Source organism: Alexandromys fortis, unplaced genomic scaffold (assembly GCF_014885135.2).
Source record: "Alexandromys fortis isolate MF-2015 unplaced genomic scaffold, M_Fortis_MF-2015_v1.1 scaffold_312, whole genome shotgun sequence".
Taxonomy (NCBI): domain Eukaryota; kingdom Metazoa; phylum Chordata; class Mammalia; order Rodentia; family Cricetidae; genus Alexandromys; species Alexandromys fortis.
The window spans coordinates 314,041-335,488 of NW_026068184.1; the positions used below are offsets into that span (position 1 = coordinate 314,041).

At 46.1% G+C, this 21,448-nt stretch overlaps 1 protein-coding gene across 1 annotated transcript in view; it reads right to left on the minus strand.

Moving 5' to 3' along the window:
- Positions 1–4,494: 4,494 nt before the first annotated feature.
- Positions 4,495–21,448, minus strand: part of Fkbp6 (FKBP prolyl isomerase family member 6 (inactive)) — a 43,754-nt gene continuing 26,800 nt past the window's right edge. The window contains exon 9 of the mRNA XM_050129310.1: positions 4,495–4,674. The gene's annotated coding sequence lies outside the window, so the exon portion shown is untranslated. The remainder of the gene's footprint in view (positions 4,675–21,448) is intronic.

The following is a 21,448-nucleotide window of genomic DNA, read 5'->3' on the forward strand; positions in this document are numbered from 1 at the left end:
CACAGTGCTTTTTGTCACACAATCGTGAGGACCTGAGTTTGAGTCCTATGCAAAAATGCTAGCCACAGTGGCTTGTTGTGCCTGTAGCCCCAGCACTGGGGAGGCAGAGAGGTCAATCCCAGGACTGTACTGGCCAGCCAGTCTACCCAAAGCCATGAATTTTAGGCTCAGTGAGAGACTCTGTCTCAAGAATAAGATGGGGCCAGGTGTGGTGGCAGACACCTTTAGTGCCTGCATTCTGCAGGCAGAGGCAGGTGGATCTCTGAGTTCGAGGCCAGCCTAGTCTACAGAGTGAGTTCCAGGACAGCCGGGGTTATGTCGTGAGACCCTGTATCAGAAATAGAGTGCTGGAGGAATGAGCCCCTGTCTGGTTTTGGCTGGAGAAAGGGGATCCGCTAAGTCTGTGGAGGGAGGGGTTCACTGGGGTCAGGTTACACTGTGCCTTGTGTCCCGCTAGCCTCTGTTGCCATCTTCAGGTCCCCTGGATTACACCCCTCCTTAGATCCCCTCCCGCCCCTGTAGCCGTGTGCTGAGGACCTGTCCCGCTGACTGCAGGGCTCTAATGTCAGCAATTTACCTCCTGTGATGTAATATCCCAGTGGCCACTGGCTGGAGCAGATGGCACGAAGTGAGCTATGTCGCCCCCTATCGCTTGATGCGCTCAGCATGAGTCAATTAGGTCCAGGGAACTCAAGTCCTTTCTCTCTCTCTCTCTCTCTCTCTCTCTCTCTCTCTCTCTCTCTCTCTCTCTCTCTCTCTCTCTCTGTGTGTGTGTGTGTGTGTGTGTGTGTGTGTGTGCCTGCATGGCCTTGTATTTCATGTTGGGGGGCAGAGGACAACTCACAGGAGTTGCTCCTTCCCCACGCTGATCCTGCGGCTGGAACTCGGGTGAGCAGGCTTGACCACATACAGGTGCTTTTACCCTCTTGCTAGCTCATAGCCCCTCAAATCCTGTTTTTGAAAGAGACTGGGGTGGGAGGCAGAAAGTTTGAGGCTAATCTGGGCACATGAGACTTACAAAAAGGGAAGAGGGCTGGACATGGAGCTTACCTGTAGGTATTTCCTAACATGCAAAGGCCCTGGCTTTAGTGCCCAGCACTGAACAAACCCAGCAACTGGCTTTATATGTGGAGTTTTAGGATCCTTGTTCAATTAGAAGCTGGGATCTGACTCAGTATAAAATGTTGGGAGAGTGTGTGTTCAAAATTAACCCCTTGCACTTACCTCAGGCCCAGTGTCACCTGACACAAGTCCTTCCTTCACTGGGACTCATGGACTAATTTCGATTGCGAGTCTAGCCTTTAATGTCTGAGCCATCTCTCCAGCATGCAGGGACTAATTTTGAAGAAACCCTGGGGATTCATTCCACTGTGGGTAGAGCAGAATCCAAGAGAGGATCATGCTACTGTGTCTGACAAGGAAGATGGTTCTGGAAGTGTCTGGTTATCTCTAAGCTGGGCTTTTCCATCCTAGTGACTGTGGATCCTGCCAGTGGCCCCACAGCGGTGGCGGGCTGAGCTGAGGAGCACAGCTGAGCCCAGGGCTCAGGTTGCTCATAGGTGGCAAGGGCCATCATTTGTTCCCACACTACCCATCAGGAAGTCCGGCTATGTGGCATTCACATGGGCACGATTTGTAAGAACACGTGAAGCATGGGGCCAGCTGCCCACAGGAAGGGACAGGTGACCGGAGACAGCATGCTGAGACAGATGGGTGAAGTATCTCAGTCATCAGTGCTGGGAGTTAGAAAGGAGAGAGCAAAGCCCTGGAACCCACCTGAACCAAAGAGCACAGCTGGAGATGGTGGGCACACCTGTTAACCCTGCTCCTGGACGCCTGAGACAGGAGGCTCTTAAGTCCTATCTTGGCTAAAGAGTGAGTTCTAGGCCAGCCTGGGCAACTCAGTGAGACCCTGCCTAACAACAGGAAGTATAAAGAGGGCTAAGATGTAACTTAGTCATAGAAAAGTTGCCTAGAGCCGGGCGATGGTGGCACACGCCTTTAATCCCAGCACTCGGGAGGCAGAGGCAGGCGGATCTCTGTGAGTTCGAGACCAGCCTGGTCTACAAAGCTAGTTCCAGGACAGGCTCCAAAGCCACAGCGAAACCCTGTCTCGAAAAAACAAAAAACAAAAAACAAAAAAAAAAAAAAAAAAAGAAAAGAAAAGTTGCCTAGAATCCTCCAGTGAGGGGCCAGGGTGTGGCTCAGTGGTAGAGCCCCTGCCTAGAATCCAGGAGTTCAAGGCCTATTGCATAGCAAGATCCTGTCTCAAATAATAAATAGCCAACAAAAACGAGGAAATAAAAGAGAGAAAACACTATTAGTTCATGAATTGTAACAAAACTACCTTGATTGTGCTGGACAGCCTTGATGCTCGGCTATTCAGACATCAGAGGGGTAGCTCATGTCAGGGTAGCATGACACAGGAGGCCTCGCAGGGCTTATTGAAGCGCTTCTCTGGGGGCATCTGCTGTGGACCACCCTGCTGAATTCAGGAAGAAAGTCACAAGGTCACCTATAGCAGGTGCTACACACGCTTCTTTAACAGCGGCAAAATGCTCTCGGGGGTGGCCCTGCTGTGATTTCTTTTCCCAGTTCCTCTGAAGGACTTCAGTTCTTTTCTGTTTTATCGCTCATCAGTCATGGCTGAGCTGGCCTTTCATCACTGTGACAAAATGCCCGACAGAAACACAAAGACGAAAGGGTGACATCTGCTCAGATCCCAGAGGTCTCTGCATGGTCAGGTGGGCCTGGGGGAGGCAAAATGTCATGGCAGCTGGATGGCAGGATGCAACAAAGCTGCTATCACTGGTGACCAGAGAGAAGAGGAAGGGGCAGGGCAAGATATTCCTGCAGCGACCTCTTCCAGGCCCCACCTCCTGCAGCTCACTATCTGAGGGCCTCAGTGTGTTAGCATGGATGAATCGGTGCCCTCATGATCAAGTCCCTCTCAGCGGTGCGTAAGCTGGGGACCAAGACCTCAACACAGAGGCCTTTTCACCAAAAAGACACATTCCAACAGTAACAACGATATAGCATGAACACCCTGTTAGTCCGTGTCACTGTTTTAGGGAACCCTAGAAACGGCAATGCTGGGCTGCAGAGTGTGTGTTCTTACTATTTTTAAACCTTACTTTATGTGTCTCTGTGTGTATGTGAGTGCAAGGTGCCTGCAGATGCCTCAGAGGGTGGTGGATCCCTGGGAGCTAGATGGAGTCACAGGTGGCTGTGAGGTACTTGACATGGGTGATGGGAAGGGAACTTGGGGTCCTCTGCAAGAGCAGTACTCCCTCTTAACTGAGCCATTGCTCCGGCCCCAACTCCTTTGGAAACAGGGTCTCATGGTATAACCCTGGCTGGCCTGGAACTCGCTATGTAGACCAGGCTGGCCTCAAACCCAGAGACCTGCCTGCCTCTGCTTTTGAAGCACTAGGATTAAAGGTGTGTACTGCCATAGCTGCATCCCCCATTTTTAAACATTTATTTTGTGTGTGCATGTAGGCTCCTAGGTGATTGTAAATGCAGGCAAATTGCCAATCAGGATAGGAAGACAGAGGTTTGGGGGTGTTGGCCAGGTTCTCAGGGCCTCTTGTAGCTCTGTCCTGAGGCTGTCCTGATGGCAGCATCAGGAATATCTAGGAATGAACTGCTGAGAAGTTCTCTTGTCCCAGTTCTCAGCATGTACTGTCTTCTCCAGGCAGAGGCCAGCCTGGTTCTAGAGAATGAGCTGCTGGCAGATGGGGGGCATAGCCAGGGCCTTTGTTTGCATCAGGGGGGACACTAGCCCTCCAGCGGGTATGTGGCCTCCACAGGTCCTTCCCTTGAAGTGTCTTCAGGACAGGAATGCCCTTGGGTGGCTTTTCAGTGGTAGGAGGTTAGGAGAGGACGAAAGGGAGGCTCTTCCTGAGAACCCAGGGAGACCTAGCTAGGTGGCAGGTCACAGAAATCTAGCTGAGTAGAGGCACCAAAGTTTGCTTCCAAGCTGCAAAGTGGAGGCCGGTCACTCAGGTTAAGAGTGAGTGCAGTCTAAGCTGCTGGGAAAGGAAGGGCAGTGGCAGCAAGGCCTCTGAGAGGGAGGGGCACCTACGTTTCACCCCAGGAGGAAGCACAGGACATGGGGGAAGACTCTAGGGGTCCAGCAGAAGACTAAAACTGGCTTCCAGTTTCCAATGAACTTGTCCGCCCACACTCCCCACAGAGAGGTACCAGGAGCTCCTCCGTAAGGTGACTGGAGAACCTGTGGCTCTAGTCAACAGATCTAATTCCTTCTCACTACTTCCTGCAAATGGCTTCCCTTTGCCTCATCACAGACTTAGGAGTTGAGTGCAATTCACACAATGAATCTGCACTTCATACTGCTAGGACAACAATGTGTTTTATTTACAAGAAAAAACAATTGTAACATAATTTTCTTCAAAATAACCCCAACAGAATACACAAAGCCATTTCTATCTGTACTGACCCCCTGACATCAGCAGCTGGAAAGGAGACACACACTACAGAGCAGTCTGTGTTACTATGTATGAACCTGGACAGACAGTCTGGCAGGGCTGGCAGGGGTGCTGCTGTCTTCCAGGGGGCGGCTGGAGCAGTGTGCACTAGGGAGCTGCGTCCATTCTGGCTGCAGTATGATGGAGGAGTCCACTGGCCCTGTTCTTGCAGTGGCTGACAAACCTAGGAACGGAACAGAGTATGAGGCACATGTCAGGACCTGTGGTCCCAGTAGAAAGCAGCTACCACAGGACACCAGAGTGTGGTGTCACACACAAGGACAGAGGAAGTTAGTGAGTCTGGTCCAGGAAACAGGCCTAGTTCCCTAGTGGGTACAGAAGCCAATGTTGTTAAGTATGGACTCCTTTATGGCTTCAGGAAACCAGAAGCAATTAACATAGTTGCTCAAAAAAAAAAAAAACAACCAAAAACCAAAAACCAACAACAACAACAAAATATAGAGGCCTCAACCTCACACTGTCAGGTCAAAAAAGGACCAAGCTTCATTTTCCAGATGAGGCTCTCAGAGGTTCAGTTTTTCTTCCTTTCTTTTTTTTTTTAATTATTTTTATTTTAGGTATAAGGTGTTTCACATGCATGCAGTGCCTGCAGAATCTCTGGAATTGGAGTTACAGTTGTAAGCTGCCATATGGGTGCTGGGAACTGAAACCAGGTCCTTTGGAAGAGCAGCCAGTGTTCTTAACAGCGGAGCCACTTTTCCAGGCCCCAACTATTTTTCCAAAGAGCACTTAATCTTTAAACCATCCCAAGATGGGATGATACCCCTTAAGCCACCCATGGGAGCTGTTTCTCAGTGGATACTGCAACCCACTGGCATGGTCTGGGCACCTGATGATGTCAACATCCACACTAGAGGTACGGGACAACCTCTTTGTGTTCACTATCTTCCTCTACACAGTGTGGAGAGAACGGAGCTGGTGGACAGACACACATGCGAGCTGCTGCACACTGGGGCCTCAGTTGAATCTGAAGCCTTTCATTAACAAGTGTCCCATCAAGCAGTTGCTCAGGGAAAGCAGGACTGTACTCAGGCAGGCTGCTGCCAGCTTCAGAGGGACCACACATTTATTCCTGCCACACAAGAATCAACTACATAAACCATAATCAGTCAAGTGGGGAGGAGGGGAGAAATGGGTATTTGTACTAGAAGGCATTTGGTAATCCTTTTGATAAATGTCCTTAGGAAAATAAATTATTTAAACTGATATTGAAAAAGAATGTCTAAACTCAAAGCCAGCACCATGGCCAATGGTGGAAGTGATCTCAGATCAGCATGCAAATGCTCAGTGCATCCTTCAGAGTTGCTGGCATAACACAGTTGGCTGACAACTCTCAGGTGGCTAAAGCAGAGAGAGATGGATTAGTGGATAGTGCTTGCCCCACAAACATAAGGCCCTGTGTTTGATCCTTAGACAAAACAAAAACAAAAAACCCAACTACTACAGTGCAGTGGTACATACACATCTGTAATCCCAGAGCTGGGAGGTGGAGACGGGTGGTGGGTTCCCTGAGGCTCACTGGTCAGCCTACCCAAACTGGCAACTCTAGGGTCAGTGACTTGTCTCCAAAATAATAAGGTAGATGTGAGGTACGGTGGCACATACCTTTAAATCTAAGATTTGGGAGACAGAGACGGGTGAATCTCTGAGCTCTAAGCTAGTCTGGGCTAACTAATCAAACACTGTTTCAAAAATGAAACTGTGATGGTTTGAATGAGAATGTCCCCACTAGGCTCAGAGAATGGAATATTTGGTCCCTAGTTGGCAGCACTATTTGGCAAGCTTAGGAGGTGTGGTGTTGCTGGAGAAAGTATGCTACTGGGGGTGAGCCTTGAGGTTTCAAAGCTGTGTGCCATTCCAGCTCACTCTCTCTGTTTCTTGCTTGCAGTTCCAGAGGTGAGCTCTCAGCTGTTCCTGTCACCACTCGCTGGCTAGCACATTCCCCGCTGCGATGGTGAAGGACTCTTACCCCTCAGGAGATGTAAGCCCAAATAAACCCTTCCTTCTGTAAGCTGCCTTGAGCATGGCTTTTATCACAGCAACAGAACACAAACTAATAAACAAGTGGCAAAGGTTGCAGGGTAAACACTGCAGAAGACAGCCATGGGACAGACTCTCTTGACTAGGAAGTCAAGTGGGAAAGCAGGAGAGATGGCTCAGGGATTAGTGCCATTCCACGCTGTGCAATCATGATGACAAGAGTATGGGTTCCAGTACAGATTAAAAAAAAATCAAAACCCAAATACTTCCCATGTATCTTTTCCCCAGTCAGTACACATCCTATATGTAAGGCATACATCAGACATGGTGGGAGTCGTGTCTCTTTCAGCAGCTGCTGCTTCTCACTCCTTTTATCAAGAAGTCAGAGTTCTATCAAACAATTCCAATTAGCACAGATACAAGCTCAACCACTGTCAACTCCTGTGGTCTTCATTCTGATGACCTCTGGCAAATGGATCTAACCCACATATATTCCTTTGATTGTTTTACATCTGTTCCTGTTTTGTGCCTCTTCAGACTTTATCTCTTCTATGGCTCAGACACACACGTCTGCTTCAGCTGTTTGCAGACACTGCTTTCTCTGTAATGGATAGTCCAAAAATGGATGGAAATCGACAGTGGTCCTGCTTACATATCTAAAACTTTTAGCTCCTTTTGCCAACTTTGAGAAATTCATGTCTCTCATAATTAGTGCCCCATTTATTACTCAAAAATCAAATACATAAACAAGGAAAAATAAGGGATCAACTGCTCAGGATTAATTTGCTAAACCAACTTAAAATTTTTACATATTGTTCCTCCCAGCTTCCCTAACGCCTGCAGAAAAACATAATAAATAGCCGGGCGGTGGTGGCGCACGCCTTTAATCCCCCAGCACTTAGGAGGCAGAGGCAGGTGGATCTCTGTGAGTTCGAGACCAGCCTGGTCTACAAGAGCTAGTTCCAGGACAGGCTCCAAAGCTATAGAGAAACCCTGTCTCGGGAAAAAAAAGCTTAACCAAAACCAATGATTTTATGTAAACTCCCTCAAGGGCCCAACCAATGGCTGGGCTCTGTTCTCCCTATTAATCAGAGCTGAGGCCCTGCATCTGTGCTTTCTTCTCCAGGCCCTCTCGATCCCAGCACGACTGGTAAAGGCAGAGGAGCTGGTACCAGAAGACAGAAAGGAACCATCTTTCAGCTTGTGTATTAACATGATGGATGAGCAAGAGCCAGCAAAAACTACCAACACCTTCAGCCTCCAACCACCATCCAACCTGGGGAGACATCACACCCAAGCAATGCAACTCAATGTATCCTTGGGAAAATGGAGTCTGGAAAACAAAATAAAACAAAACCCCCCTGAAAACCATTCCTACATAGTACCCATGTAACAAGCTGGGTGACCTGTGCATATCTAGGACCCCAGCTCTGAGTGGGGTGGAATAGGAGAGTCCCTAGGGCTTGCTAGTTTCCAGGTTCACTGACAAAAACGAGAGCCCTGGGCACAGGGAAAGACTATGCCTTGAAGCTAATGGGCAGAGAAAGATGGAGAAGGACTCTAGCTCCCCATACCTTCTGCTTACTCATGTGCACACACCCACACAGAGACATATATATATATATCTTTTTTGTTGTTTTCCTTTTTCAACAATAATTAAATATTTAAAACCCCACAAAAGAATATTATAATACTCAAAGCATAAAATATGAGGTAGTTCTTCATGTATTGACTTAGAAATACCCAAAACACATTTTACAAATATTCTAGTATGTGATATATAACTCTATCTGTGGAAAAAATAAATGTAGAACATTCCTTTACACTGTGTGAATACATGTTGCTGTGATTGGGTTAACAAGGAAGCTGACTTGAAAATAGCTGGACGAGATAAGGTTAGGAAGGAAAACCACACTAAGGACACTGGGGAGAAGGGAGGAGTCTAGGAGTCACCAGGGGACATAGGGAGGATAGTAATACATAGATTAATAGAAATGGGTTAATTTAAATTGTAAGAGCTAGTTAGTAATAAGCCTGAGCTATTGGCTGAATATCTAAATTAAGTCTCCCTGTTGGTTATTTGGGAACTTGGTGGGAAAGAAAACTACCTACAAATAAATACATACATAACATTTTTTTTGGGTTTTTTGAGACAGGGTTTCTCTGTGGTTTTGGAGCCTGTCCTGGAACTAGCTCTTGTAGACCAGGCTGGTCTCGAACTCACAGAGATCCTCCTGCCTCTGCCTCCCAAGTGCTGGGATTAAAGGAGTGCGCCACCACCGCCCGGCTCATACATAACATTTAAAAAAATTATTTTTTGTTTTTCAAGACAGGGTTTCTCTGTGTAGCTTTGGTGCCTGTCTTAGAACTCACTCTGTAGACCAGACTGGACTCAAACTCCCTCTGACTCTGCCTCCCAAGTGCTGGGATTAAAGGTGTACACCGCCACTGCCTGGCATATTTAAAAATTTTAAACAAGGGGCCTAGAGAGATGGCTCAGTGGTTAAGACTCCTCTTCCAGAGGACCTGGGTTCAAATCCCAGCACCCACATGGCAGCTCACAATTGTCTGTACCCCAGTTTCAAGGATCTGACACCCTCACACAGACATATATGCAGGCAAATCACCAATGTACATGGAATTAAAAAAAGAGAGGCTATTAAAAATTTTTTTCGACAAAAGTTTCAACAAAAGACACAGGGAATATCAGTGCTAGTTGCCTCTGCAGAGCAGTCTTAGGGTCTGGGGAGACTTACTGTCCCTTTTTAGATAGTTGGTTTAAAATATTAAGCATGGACTGTTTTCCAGGAAACCAAAAAATGAGTGCAACAGGCAGCCAGTCGCTGTCAGACTCTCGTGGGTGCACTGTGTAGCCATGCCAGCCCTTTACCTTTGGGTAGAAGGCATGGAGAAAGGTCTGGTGATCACCGAGAGGAGGGAAACTGCTCTGTGTCAGATGCCAGAGATTCAGTGTGCTCTGAGCACGGAGGTGGCAAGGTCCCTGTAGACATCAGGCCTTTTGTGTGGCTCAATGAGTTGAATTTACAAATTGGAACAAATAAAAATGAACATCTTAGCCTGAGAAGGAGTCAGAAGAGAACTGCTCTCCTGTTTCACTGTGAAAACTCAGTGTGCACAGCACAGAGGTGAATGTGAGAGAAAAAACCAAGGACAGTGACACCAGAGACCCATAAAGACAATGGGAGTGACACAGCCTGGTCCAAGGGCAGACTCCAGCTGAAGCTATGAATACGAAGTAGGCTGTTTCCCACGGCCTCAGGAAAAGGCACACAGGCTAGCATGAAATAGAAGCTCAGGGGTGATACCATCGGTGTCCACAGTTGTCACCCAACACAATGAGCAGTAATCAAAGAAGAGTGTGAACATGTAACAGAGACAGGATGGAGAAGCCATGTAATCCTGTCACCTCCAGCTGTAGGTTGCAGATCCAGGATGTTTTCAGCACATGGAATCTGAGGACAAAGAGCTGGGGATCAGGGCTGGGAAGTGGCATTTAGTTCCCACGGAGGCAGGGCCTCCAGGACTTCCCTGTGGTTCTGTAACAGTCACTCAGTCCTCAGCCAGGCAGATGTGAGCATCACTAGTGAGAAGCCTCTGGAACTATTAGGGGTCACAGTCTTTTGAGAATGTGAGTGATGCTGGATGCAGGCTAAGGCAGGAGGATCTCAAGTTTATGGCCAACCTGGACTATATGGCAAGACACTGTTTCAAAAAACAAACGATGAATCAATGGCTCCCACTCCAAAGCCCTTGTGGAGATACAGGGTGTGGGGTGGCTAGGTGGGAAAGCATCTGCCATTAAGCTTTTGACATCTTAGTTTGACTCCCAAGCAACCACATAAAAATTTAGGCATGGATCTAATCTACATGGGAAGTAGAAAGTAGAGAAAGACAAAATCTCCTGAGTAAATTGGGAGCATGGGGACCTTGGGGGAGGGAGGGTTGAAGGAGGAGGGGAGAGGCAGGGAGGGGAGCAGAGAAAAATGTAGAGCTCAATAAATATCAATAAAAAAATTTAGGCATGGTGAGAGACATCTGTAACCTCAGTACTGGAGTCCAGAAATAGGCAGATCCCTGGGGCTCAAAGTCAGCCAGTTTAGTCAGCCAGTGGGCTCCAGCTTGAGAAACAATGTCTCAAAAAATAAGGTGAAGGGTCACTGAGAAAAATACTGCATCTCAATCTCTGACTGACAAATATGGATGGATGCATGTGTGGATGCATGCAGGTGTGCACATGCACGCACACACACGGTGGAGATCCAGACCTTCCCCACTGAAGGAGATGGAACCCATCACTGATGCTGTGCTCTGGCCTCTCTGGGCAGCTGTGTCCCTGACCAGATGGTCCTGAAGCTGACTCTCCTACCTTGCCAGGTCTCCTCTACTTGCTTCCTCAGCATGGTCTTGGGTTCTCTGGTGTCACTTCTGCACCTCATTTGCTGTTGAAGTTCCTGAAACCTTGCTGACCCTCTGGGTCAGCCCTCTCTCTTCCCTTGGTGCTATGACTCAGCAAGGGGAGCCAAGATCTCAGTCTCTTCCTTTCAGTTGGGTGGAACAGTTCAACCTCACAAGCAAGTACTTCCTAGTCCCTCTCATAGCACTGTCCTACAACACTTCCCCCAACAGCAGAAGCTTAGGGCCCAGCTACCACACATTTCAAAACAAGGGTCACATCATCTAATTGTGTTGCTAGCTACCACCTTGATGTTCTCATGGTTATATCTTGAGGAAGATAACGAATGCTGGGACCCATAGCTGTAATCATAAGGTGACCTACGCTGGGGTCAGAAACAACGATCCCAAAGCTGTTAGATCTCTGGGTCAACATCTCTGGGAGGGGCATTGGACTGTGCTTTGCCACCAGGTTAAGGTCCCAGCAGTGCCAGCTCAAGCATCCTGCATTATCTCTCCACGCCAGGCAGTCTGGCTACTACTATATTAGGCTGGGGAGTTCCCAGTAGATGAAGACATGTAAAACAGTCCTCCAGAGCCAGGTATACGCCTTTAATCCCAGCACTCGGGAGGCAGAGGCAAGTGGATCTTTGTGAGTTCAAGACCAGTCCGGTCTACAAGAGCTAGCTCCAGGACAGAAAAAACTCTGTCTCGAAAAACCAACAAAACAAAACAAAAACAAAAACAAAACAAAAACAAAAAACAGACAGACAGTCCTCCAGGCGCCTCTGGATATTTTCTTTTTCTCTTATGCACAATAAAACTTTCCCCTTAACAACGGGCAGCCATGTAAACAGCTCTTACTGTGCTCCCTCACGTGTGTCTGGCGCTAAAGCATGGGAAGTGCACAATGGACCCTTCCCAAGGGGTCTGCCCTCTCTTAATGGAATCAAGCTGCTGATTTGACTCTTCTAAAACAGACCATTTGTTTCTGCTGGCTTCTGCCACCCACCATATTTGACTTCAAATTCTAGAGTCCGCCTCTTCAAGTGCTTTCTTCCCCTATCTAACCATTCATCTCTCCTCACCCACTCATAAGAGTCTCTCCATTGCTCTGGCTCCTGGAGTCTGTCATGCCCTCCTGGGCGCCCATCCCATGGAAAGGCTCTATGTCTGCTGTAGGCTTCTGCTGTGACTCAGGGCACCTATCTGCTAAGACACTTACCCCTCCCCTCTACTGAACACTCCCTCTGGTGGACCCCTAAGCCTCTCATCTCCTCTTTGTTCTGCTTCTCAAGGGTGACTTCTTTTCTGCTTGCTCTCTTTCTCAGCTCTCACCTGTCTCTAACTACCAGCCCTTCCCATTCAGAATTAGACCCCTCACCTGTCTTCTCTAATCTCTTTTCTTCCTCAGACTCAGGGATTTCATTAAACCTTCGCCGTCTTACTGCAAATGGCTTGACCAGAAAACGGCATACTCAATTTTCAAACTATCAAAGATTGTAACAACCTCTTCCACTGCACAAGTAAATGATCCCCTAAATCTTTGTCTCTATGCTATTTTTGCGTTCTGCTCTCAAAATATAAAATCCCATAAGACCATGGTTTAAATAAATTCTCAGTCTCAAAATTTGTAAACTTATTGGGTGTGGTTAAAAAAATCTGTAAAATCTGTAACAAAAAGTTAGCTTAAAACTTACAATAATGGGTAGAAGGGAGAGAGAATGGGAGGAGAAGAGGGAGGGAAACTGTGGTTGGGATGTAAAAATCTTGGAACAAGCTGGGTGTGGAGGCACAGCTTTAATTCCAGCACTCGGGAGGCAGAGGCAGGTGAATCTCCGTGAGTTTGAGTTCAGCCTGGTCTATAGAGTGAGTTCCAAGACAGCCAGGGTTACACAGAAAACTGTTTCCAATAACAAAAATCATGTAATAAAAAGAGTTGATAGATTTGCAACAGAATACTGTAACTTGGAAGTAAGTTGAATCCAATTCTTGTTTATAAAACCTAGGGCTTACTAACAACGTTTTCTTGATGATTAAGGTTTGTAAATTCCTACAGTGTAAAGGTCTCTTCAGGCTAGCAGAAACTAATGTGAAGATGCATGTCTAGCCTCTTCTGTCTTTGCTAACTTTGTTAAGTTTTAGCTATTCAGATAAGCTGAGTTATACAAGAAACTGTAAGATTCTGTAAAGGTACACTATGAAGGGATCCAAAAATTAAGGTTCCCAGACTCTCTATGGGGTGTATTTAGGACTTAAAGTTTTATTTTGATGTTAAAACATCTTCAAATAAATCCTAAATTCAAATTTTTAAGGTTTAAACTTAACAGGGATAAAACTGTAAAATCCTATTCTTATAAAAGCTACTTCTTGTAAACTGTCACAGATAATTAAGGAATGAAAGTTAACGGTCAGTCAACTTATAAATGATAATATTTTTAATGTGCTCATAACTACGCTCATAGTCATACTAAGTACAAATGTAATTCATTTACAGGCACACGCTTTAGCCTTTTGTATATGGTGTCAAGGTTAGGCCTAAAGCAAGTAACCAAAAAAAAAAAGTAAAGTATGTTTAAAATCAGGTACACTTAGGCAGTGGTGGTACACGCCTTTAATCAAAGCCACTCAGGAGGCAGAAGCAGGTGGATCTCTGAGTTCTACAGAGTTAGTTCCAGGACAGCTAGGGCTATACAGAGAAAACCTGTCTTGCAAAACCAAACCAAACAAAAAACCCAAACAAACCCTGTCTCGAAAAAAACAAAACAAAACAAACCCAAACAAAGCCAAAACCCAAAATACCTAAAATGCTTACTGAAAGAGCTTTCCTCTGATTGATTGAAGTATCAACTTCTGGTAGTAGCAGCTGAGGCTTTCTCTGAAGAAGATGAGCAGCAATGAACTGGCTTTGAGTGTAATAATGCTGACCACTGGGTAAGGAACTGCCCCATGCCTCACCCACTGGCAGAATCCTGCCTAAACTGTAGATATTGTTGGGTTTACTGCCCACTCTGCCTCTGAAAGGTAGGCCAGTTCCCCAAAGTTCCTCCTCCACAGAAAACTTTCTCAGATCTTCTGGATCTGACAGTCCAAGGCTGAAGCTACGCTGTGTGGCAGCCAGATATTTAACACTGCCTTGTGACAGATGAAGACTAATGACCTCTGCACACAACAAAGTCGCTGAGATCACCATGGAGGATCCTAGGATGGCTGCCCAGGGAAGTATCATTTTAATTGATACAGAACCTACTCAAATTTATCCTCACATCTCTGATATGGCACTGCTCTGGCTTTAGTTTTATACAGCTAAGCACCTGTTGGTGCTGACCTTAGGCTGCTGGGTCAATTCATTTCATATGTAAAAACCTTTCATACCTTGCTTTAAATTTAAAGGCAAACTCACAGACAGGTTTCACTGAAAGACAAACACAAACTACCATACTGCTGTTACTAACAAAATTTGATTTTAACCATTTCTTTATTTAAAAGAACTTACTAAAGACGTTTAAAAAATAAAACTTAATGATGATACATAGTGTTAAGATTTCAAAGTTCAAAGTTTAACACATTCATCAAAAGAGTTCTGGTGAGATGTTAATCTAACCATGGTAAAGCAATGGCTACTACTGCCATAGTCACAGGCTCAAATTTTTAAAATTTCCTTTGGTAGTTTTCTGAATAAGACTTGAATGCTTCTCACTGTTCTGAAAACATCTCTGTCCAATCTATTTATATTCAGGCCTCTGGACAGAGGAAAGTGTTCATGCTTTTATCTGAAAACCAACTTTAGGGTCCCTACTTCCCCTTGGTTATCTTTCCTGCCATGGCATTTCTGTCTTATTACAGATAACCTTTTAGGCTTTATTTTTGTTGCTTTATGTTTGCTATGGCTCAAAGGTATGGGCCTATTCCAGATGTCTACAGACACTTGTTAACTGTGATTTCTACAATGAGGTTTTCCGGGCACACTACAGACAGAGGTTGTGCTAAAACAATAGATTGTGCTAAAACTTTCATCACTGTAAATTTAAAAAATTCATGTAAGCTTCAGTGAGTTGAGACTTGGATCTATCTGTTACAGGTCACACAAGCACTCCTGTCAGTCGAGCACCCCCACACACACACATACACTGCCTATCCTGAGGGTGGGCTCCTTCCTTCCCCTTGGCTTTGGGACTCCTTTCTGCTACCAAGCACCAGTTCAAGTTCCAAGTGTACACCCACAATAAAGATTTCCCCTAGGCTCCGTAATTTTACCTTGTCCTGCTGTGGGACAATGGTCTTTTATCCTATCACTTGTATTACTTTTAACAAAACGTTTATTGGCCAGTAGCCAGGCAGGAAGTAGAGGCGGGGTGATGAGAACAGGAAAGACACAGTCTGCAGTCATCACCCAGTCACCGAGGAAGCAAGATGAGAATGCCTCGCTGATGAAAGATACCCAGCCACATGGCTAATACAGACAAGAATTATGGGCTAATATAAGTTATAAGGAGCCTGAGCTAATAGGCCAACCAGTTTATAATTAATGTAGACCTCTGTGTGACTCTTTGGAGGCTAAACGGCTGTGGGACTGGGCAGGACAGAAATCTTGGTCAACATTTTCCCAGGAGATTTCCACTCTGCTGATAGACACCATCCAGGAATCAACTACAGCCCTTATAAACTGCTCCAAAATAGCCTGCACTTTGACAGCCACAGGCCAGCCCTGGACTTGCTGAAAGCTGAGCCAGTCTGCCCAATGACTGCAACCTGTCTCTTCAGGCTTCTTTGGAGAACCAGATGCTTCTGACAAAATTTCCACTCCTCCCCATCCCTACTTTTAACTTGCATTCCAGCCTTTCTGGGTCCATGACAACCTTCCCAGCGTTGAAGCAGTCAGATTACATTATATTGCTCCTTATCAACAAAAGCCTGGGATGTTAGATCTCAGGCAGTCCAAGATGGACTGCCAAGCACTCCTCTGGGTCTGCCAAAAGGAGCCATTTCCCTTCCCTCTGACAGAAGTGACATATGGCTTTACTGACATATACCTGTAGTTGCACATCAAAGTCCATGCTGGCCTCCAGGTTCCCTTAGTCCCTACTCACACGTACTTGTTATACATTTCAAAGTCCATGCTAGCCTCCCCAGGCTTCCCTCCTCCCAGATACCCTTTTGTTCTTTTTATAATGGCAAGGTCCCCCCCCCCCATAGTCTCTCTTCTTTCAGATAGCCTTGGCCATGTCTAGTCTACTTCTTTTTCTCTCTGCTCTGGATTCCAGCTGCCTCTGGATATTTTCTTTCTCTTATGTACAATAAAAATCTTCCCCCTAACAATAGGGGAAAGTTTCTTTACAGTGCCATGTCTACACTTTCTATACTGCAATCCTTCTCATTGCAGAGGGAGATATATCAGAGAAAGAAAAGGCAGCTGTATAGGAGCATAGAGGAGCAGAAAGGAGCAGGGAGGGCGGGAGAGAGGTTGACAGCTCAGAGATATCAAGAGGCTATCCTGTTTGTGTCTGAAGCTAGAGGAATACCAGGAGTTCAGAGGCAGGGGCTAGCAGGAGTGGCTGGAAGCCTACATGGAACTTCTTCCATTCACATAGTCACAGGAGTTCCCCAAAGAGATGAGTGCCAGTGTTAGGACACCAGCATCTCCTGTTCAGGCTGCAACACTGACCACAACTATTGAGTGCTGTCACCGCAGCAGGGCTGATACCTCCCTCCTACTCTGTGCACGCACAGCCACCTGCTGTACTGAGCACCCTTCTGCTCCCAGCTTTCTGCCACATCTATCTATCTATCTATCTATCTATCTATCTATCTATCTATCTATCTATCTATCTATCTATCTATCATCTATCTATCTATCATCTATCTATCTATCATCTATCTATCTGGTCTGAAACCCTTAGGCTCACTTCCAGTTCACCTCATCTTCTTCCTGAGTCCATGGCAGCTCTGTGGTTAAGGAAAGCAACAAAGATCAAAATCAGGGGTTGGAGCTGGGGATGCACCCAGAAGGTAGAGGCAGGAGGATCTCTGAATTCAAGGACAACCTGGTCTACAGCGTTCCAGCATAGGCAGGACTACACAGAGAACCCCGTCTCAAAAGATAAACAAACAACAACAAAATCAGAGCTTGGATGTGCTTAGTAGGTAGAATACTGGTCTAGCATGCAGGCTCCAACCCCAGCACCACATAAACTGGTCAGTGGTGTACTCCTGTAATGCTAGCACTCAGGAGGTAGAGACAGAAGTATCAGAAGCGCAATTGGAGCTCCCAGAAACTCGGGGGCATCCTCAGCTATACAGTAAGTTTAAGGTCAACCTAGGACTACACAGGACCTTTTTTCAAAACAACAGCAAAATACCCAACACCCACATACACAAAGAAGTCAAACTCGGGGATATCGTGTAGCTCAGTGGTAAAGCACTTGCTTAGCATATGGGAGGCCCTGAGTTCTATCTTCAGTACAGCCATTTTTTTTTAAAAAAAGGATTTATTTTATATGTGAATGTTTTTTCTGCAATATGTCTGCACACTGTACAGACAGACACCAGAAGAGGGTGTTAGATTCCTTTGAACTGGCATTACAGATAGTTGTGAGATACCATGTGGGTGCTGTGAATTGAACCCAGAACTTCTACAAGGACAAATGCTTTTAACTACCGAGTTATCATTCCAGCCCCTATTGCCAAATATTTTAAATGACTTTATAATATTTATTTCTTTGTTGAATGTGTATGATATACACATACTATGTATGTACATGTATATGAGGTCAAAGAACCAGAGTTGGTTCTCTCCTTCCACCATGTAGGTTCCTCCCAGGGATCAAAGTCAGGTCATCAGGCTTGGTGGCAAGTGGCTTTACTGGCTAAGCTATCTCATTGCCACCTGCCCCCCTTTGAGAAAAATCAATATATTGTAACCTGAAGTCATATGGGCACTGCCCATGGCCACGGAGTAGCAGGCAAACTCTGGGAATGGGGAGGGGCTTCTCATCATCCCACTCAGATGGCAAGATAGTGATTCCCTTTGCTTGGGCCCAGTCTTTCGTTTTCCTAGATGCTTTTTTTTTTTTTAATCCAACCAGGTGTTCTGGATCACATGTGCTCAATGGCAGGGCATATGCAATTACAAACAAATCCAAGATATTAAAAACAGGCAAAGTTGAGGGTGTTGCTCAGTTGACTGTTTGCCTAGCATGCACAAAGCCCTGGGTTCCATCCTCAGCACCACAGGAGCCAGGCACACCTGTAATCTCAGAATTTGGGAGATAGGAGGAGGATCAGGAGTTCAAGGTCATTCCTGGCTAAACAAGTATGAAGCCAACCTGAGCTAATAAAAGCAGGGTAAGCAAACATATAAAGACCTCAATGAGGTACAACCTAATGACACACATACAAGACAATCCCACTGAAGCCTAGAAGGGCTGAAATAACTTGGCTAACCTCACAGCCAGAGAACTACAATTGACAATCTGCTTTTCATTTCTTGACCCTGGAATGAACGGAGGGCATCTCTGCGCTTGCTCACTCTATAGATCAGAAAGGAAGCCTGACTAGCTCCCAAGACAATAATAGCCTAATTGATCCCTCATCCACAAAGAGCATGGAATCCACTAAAGCACATCTCAGCGGGAAGCAAGCTGTTGGCCCATGACCACTGCCAAGAGAGGATGTGGAGGAGGTGAAGGGCCAAAGACACCCTACAGGGGAAATGCCTTCCCAGGAAGGGGTTATCATGAAACAGGAGCTACCTGAGCAGAGGTATTTATAGTCAAACAACAAAGGGGTGACTTCAGTGGCACCTCCTAAGCAGGCAGAAAGGCATCTCACAGCGGCCCAGAAGATCAAGAGCTGTGTTTAACAGCCTAAGCTGAACAGCTCTCACCCAGCAACAGGAGGAGGACAGGATAGCTTGACACCCTGGGGAAAAGAGACTCCACAGTCATCAAAAAACACAATGTGGAGAGAGGAAGTTAGAAGAATGAATCTCATATTAAGTTTCAAAAGCACATTTAAACAAGGTATCTGTCCGGGATGCCAGTGTCTAATTGGATGCACAGATCATCTTCACAGACTGCAAGCTGGGTTTGAGAGCTTCCACTGTATCTCTTCAGGAAAGAGAGGAAGAGAGGATAAAGGATCAAACAGATTTCCAAGATAGATTTGATCACACACTATAAGCAACAAACAATGCTAATCACCTCAGGGCTTTCTTGGCAATGGGCCTGGAGCCTGGGCACTGGGACACCATTCTGAAACAACACATTCCCAAGACTAATGGAGCCAGTTTCTACAGGTCCACTGCTCCTGTGCTACTTCAGCTAACTCTTGAACCAGGACCAAATTCCTCCATCTTGGCTCCCAATGCCTTCTCCACAGCCTGCATATTTCCACAGAGGCCTCCTGGGACTTCCCAGGAAACGTGCTTTTTAAAAATCCCATTAAGATATTCTTTTCCCTGGAGTTGTAGAGATAGCTCAAAGTACCCAGTCTTCACGTCAAAGGCAGGCACAGGACTGGGCATGGTGGTACACACCTTAATCCCAGCACTCAGAAGGAGCTCTGTGAGTTCCAAGCTAGCCAGGGCTACACAGTAAGGCCTGTCTTGGAAAAAACACTAACAAACAAACAAACAAACACCCCCCCCCCCGAAACAGAACAGCAAAATGCTAATCCATTCATAGAGGGCAAAGTGTGCTATGATCTCAGTGCTGAGGATGTGAAGCCAGAAAGATCCCTGAGTCTTGCTGAGTAGCCAGCCTAACTGAATTGGCAAATTCCAAGTTCAGGAAGATCTTATTCAAAGAAGGTGAAGGGACATGTTCGAGGACGACACTTGATAGTGACCCCTATCTCGTGTGTATATACAGACAAGATACTCCCTTTATCAGGACCAGCAGGCCACATAGCTCAATCCTTAAAAAAACTGTTTTTGTTTATATATGGAGTGTGTGTAGGCATGTGTGTCACTGTACATGTGTTAGTCAGAGGACAACCCATGGGTGTCAGTTCTCTCCTTCCACCATGTGCCATCTGGGGACTGAACTCAGGTCATTAGGATTGATGTGCAAGGGTCTTTACCCACTAAGTCACCTTGTCAGCCCCTGATTCAATCCTCTTAATTCTATGGCCCAAAGGCTTTGGCTTCCTGTAAAAATGGAAAGAGGGCTGGAGAGATGGCTCAATGGTTAGGAGCACTGGCTGTTCTTCCAGAAGTCCTGAGTTCAATGGTGGCTCACATGGTGGCTCACAAACATCTGTAATGAGATCTGGTACCCTCTTCTGGCCTGCAGGCATACATACAGACAGAACACTGTATACATAATAGAGCTTTAAAAAAAATGGAAAGCAGGGGCTGGAGAGATGGCTCAGTGGTTAAGAGCATTGCCTGCTCTTCCAAAGGTCCTGAGTTCAATTCCCAGCAACCACATGGTGGCTCACAACCATCTGTAATGATGTCTGGTGCCCTCTTCTGGCCTGCACGCATACACACAGACAGAATATTGTATACATAATAAATAAATAAATATTTAAAAAAATGGAAAGCAGAGAAGAGAAATTCCTTCACATTTAAGAGGGGCCACCATGGCCTGATTCCAACTTACGTTAAGCCCAACAAAAACAGTCACAGTGCTCACACCAAGACCCCCACAAGGGAAGGGTCTGGATATGGGAGTTCCATCCTTACCCAGCCTATGAAACAGAAATGCTCATCTCTTTCCCATACCAATTCTGGGTAAGTTATGTGGGTCTCCAGACACCATGGAGGTCTGCAGACATGGAATGATGCCTGGATCCAGGAAGAGCTGTGGCAGAGACCTTTATTCTTACTCCTGCCACAACCACAGACCTCTGCTCTCTCCTAACCATCAGCACAGCCTCAGCCCCTGGAACCACACTTAAAGTAGGAGAAATTATCTGACCTTTCCTAATTGGTATTTAGCTGAGGTACTTCACATAGAAACTATTTCAGATATCAACAAACAAAACAACCCTAGGAGGGCAAAGGACACTGGTAGGCAATTTGTATAAAGCAGATATAACAGGGCAGGTCACAACTGTGTATAACTCCAATCCCAGAGGATCCGACCCCCTCTTCTGGCTTCTGAGGATACTGTATGCACATGGTACAGACATACATTAAGGCAAAACATCCATACACATAAACTGGGGGGGAGGGCAATATGGTTCAGTGGGTAAAGGCACTTGCCACCAAGCCTTATGACCTGAGTTCTATCCTCCAAACCCACACAAAGAGAGAACTGACCTCCACACACATGCCATGATAGCCACATATCCTCACACACACAATAAAATATAAAAAAATAATATGTATGTCTAGGCCAGAGAGGTGGCTCAGTCAATAAAGCACATGCTGTGCAAGCATAAAGATAGGAAGTTGAGGGGGCTGGAGAGATGGCTTAGAGGTTAAGAGCATTGCCTGCTCTTCCAAAGGTCCTGAGTTCAATTCCCAGCAACCACATGGTGGCTCACAACCATCTGTAATGAGGTCTGGTGCCCTCTTCTGGCCCGCAGGCATACAC